Raw genomic sequence first — 3,434 nt, forward strand, 5'->3', positions numbered from 1 at the left:
CACAACATAATGCAGCACTGCACTCCTATGGAATACTGACCGCTCCATATCGATGTCCCTGTTCTCGGCCCAAATTCTTTGCTCCCTCAACTAATAAAAATATCACCCTTTGTCAGCTTTGAGAAATCTTAATCTGTTGTCTTACAGAAGACTATTTGCAGGGATTTCTGATGGGGTTTCTGTGAACGAGGTCAGTCAGCTAGACCTCAGAGAATGTGAGCTCCCTGATTGGGGCTGTTAATTTGGTCCAATCAAGGAGCCCCGGCTGACAGCTGTAAACAGAGGGGCTCCTCACTCGAGGGACTGGTTCTGAGCTGGCTGGTCAGAGTCCATGCACTGTGCATGAGTAAATAAAGGGTGACTTGGTGACCAGCCTCTGTGATATTATTTTAGCCTCGGTTTAAGGTTAATATCCCATGAGAAATAAAAAAATAGACTCGTGCATGGAGTCACAGGATACAAGTGAGATCCAAGGTCAATGCAAAACATTGAAAAGGGGCCAGGGTAAAATATTTGAAAGGGGAATAGTGTTGAATCTGTAAAGATGGTGCCAGGCACAAAGGTGCCAGCAACTACCCTCTTCCCAGCAAGAGTAAACTCAACCTAGGCCCTATGACACTCAATAGTATAACCATCCCGGATTCAACTGCCATTATCAACACCCTGGGTACTACCATTGGCCAGAAACACCACAGTGGCTACAAGAGATCTGGGAATCTCACTCACCTCCTGACCCCCCCCCCCCACCGAAGCCTGTCTGACCATCAACAAGGCACAGGCCAGGAGTGTGAGGGAATACTCCCCACTTGTCTTGGATGGGGCAGCTCCAATAACACTCAAGAAACTCAAACACCAGGTGGACAGGATCGTGAAGATGGCGTTTGGTACGCTGGCTTTCATTGTCAGTGCATTGATTTGGGAGGTCACATTGTGGCTGTACAGGACATTGGTTAGGCTACTTTTGGAAAACTGCATTCAATTCTGGTCTTCCCTGCTGTCGGAAAGATGTTGTGAAACTTGAAAGAGTTCAGAAAAGATTTGCACAGATGTTGCTGGGGTGGGAGGGTTTGAGCTAGATGGATGAGGCTAAATAGGCTGGAGCTGTTTTCCCTGGAGCATCAGAGACTGAGGGATGACCTTATTGAGGTTTATTAAATCATGAGGGGCATGGACAGGATAAATAGCCAAGGTCTTTCCCCAGGGTAGGGGAGTCCAAAACAGGAGGGCATAGGTTTAAAGTGAGAGGGAAAGATTTAAAAAGGACCGAAGGGGCAAAGTTTTCACACAGAGGGTATTGTGTATATGGAATGAGCTGCCAGAGGAAATGGTGGAGGTGGGTACAATGATGACATTTAAAAGGCATCAGGATGGGTCTATGGATAGGAAGGGTGTAGAGGGATATGGGCCAAGTGCTGGCAAATGGGAGTAGGTAAATTTTGGATATCTGGTTGGCATGGAAAGGTGGACCGAAGGCTCTGTTGTACATCTCCATGACCATCCAGGACAAAGTAGTCCCCTATATTGGCACCACATCCACTCCCCCCCCACCACCAACCCCCCCTCCCCCCAACAAAGCTCAGTCACAGCAGTGTGTACCATTGACAAGATGCACTGCAGCAACTCACCAAGCCTCCTCCAGCAGCTCCTTCCAAACCCACGACCTCTACCATCTAGGAGGACAAGGGCAGCAGATACATGGGAACACCACCCCCTGCAGGTTCCCCTCTGAGCCCCTCACCATCCCAACTTGGACATATATCGGCCGTTCCTTCAGTGTCGCTGGGTCTGAATCCCGGAACCCCCTCCGTAATGGTGCTGTATGGGTGTCCCTTCACTACACGGGACTGCAGCAGCTCAAGAAGGCAGCCCACCCCCACCTTCTCAAGGGGGCAACTAGGGAGAGGCCCAGCCAATGCCACCCACATCCCAGCGAAAGAAAGACGACCCATGGGAAGGGAATCAGGGATTGATGGGAAGAGGGGAGGGAAAAGGAATGGCAGTGGAACAGGTGCAGGGGATAGGGAATGAGAGTGAGATGGGTACAGGGACAGGCAACCAATGGGTAGTGCCCAAATACTAATGGGTGTACGGACCCTCTGCCCATATTTTGCATGTTTGATGGGGACAGCCAGTGTCTTTGATAGATGTAGGGACCAAACTGAGAGGGATGATACATTTCAAACAGCCCTTGACGCGACTATTAAAATTTTCCAGTGCGTCTCCATCTCTCACCGACTTTACAATCCCAGTCAGAGCAGGGAGTGGCATTAGAGAGGTGCCACCAGCGACACAGAACTCCCTCTCCCGGTCTCCCGAAATTGAGACCCCGGTTCAGAGGAAGATTCCAGCCTCTCGCCCTCCACCCCACTCTCAACGTCGCACTCGAACCCAAACACAGACCCACCTGACCGGCCTCCAGTGCTGGAGGTAAGTACTCACTGCTCATCGCCGCAGGGAGAGTCATCGTCAGCAACACTACAGTGATAACGGCCACCATGTTTGTGCATCTACAATGCAGAGCGCAACGCATTCAGGATGGCAGAAGAGAACCTACGCTCGACAGACGGGTCGCTGGAACTTTCCGATCAACCCCAGCCACCCAACAGACCACACGTCCCACCCATCCATTGTTTCAGTGGGGAGACTGTCTATACTGTCAAGTGTCATCGTGGCAGATGACACCTGGGGGCTATCCCACTTCTCAGGAGCACAAGGGAGAGCAGCAGGCTGTTCGGCCCATTGTTTGTCATTTATGTCAACGATTTGGATGAGAATATAGTTCATAAATTTGCAGATGGACACCAAAACTGGAGGTGCAGTGGACAGTGAAGAAGGTTACCTCAGATTACAACGGGATCTTGATCGATTGGGTCAATGGGCTGAGGAGTGACAGATGGGGTTTAATTTGGATAAGCGGGAGGTATTGCATTTTGGTAAAACAGACAAGGGCAGGACTTATACAGTTAAAAGTAAGGCCCTGGGTAGTGTTGTAGAACAGAGGGGCCGAGGGGTTCAGGTACATAATTCTTTGAAATTTGCGTCACATATACACAGGGGGGTTAAGAAGGTGTTTAGCAAGTTTGCTGTCATTGCTCAGACCTTTGAGTATAGATTTTTTTATTCATTTGTGGGACTGGCTGGGCCCAGCATTTAATGCCCATCCCTAGTTGCCCCCATGAGAGGGTGGGGGGTGAGCTGCCTTCTTGAACCACTGCAGTCCCCCAGCTGTGGACCCACAGTTCCCTTAGGGAGGGAATTCCATGATTTCCTGTATCCCCGCATTCCCACACCCCGCCTCCTCACATCCGCTCCTCTGCCCCCCTCCTCGCTCTCCCCTCTCCCTCCCCTCCTCTCCCCCCTCCCTCTACCTCTCTCTCCTCTCTCCCCTCCTACCCCTCCCTCCCCTCCTCTCCCCCTCTCTACCTCTCTCCTTG

This window comes from Chiloscyllium plagiosum, chromosome 48, assembly GCF_004010195.1.
Source record: "Chiloscyllium plagiosum isolate BGI_BamShark_2017 chromosome 48, ASM401019v2, whole genome shotgun sequence".
Classification (NCBI taxonomy): Eukaryota; Metazoa; Chordata; class Chondrichthyes; order Orectolobiformes; family Hemiscylliidae; genus Chiloscyllium; species Chiloscyllium plagiosum.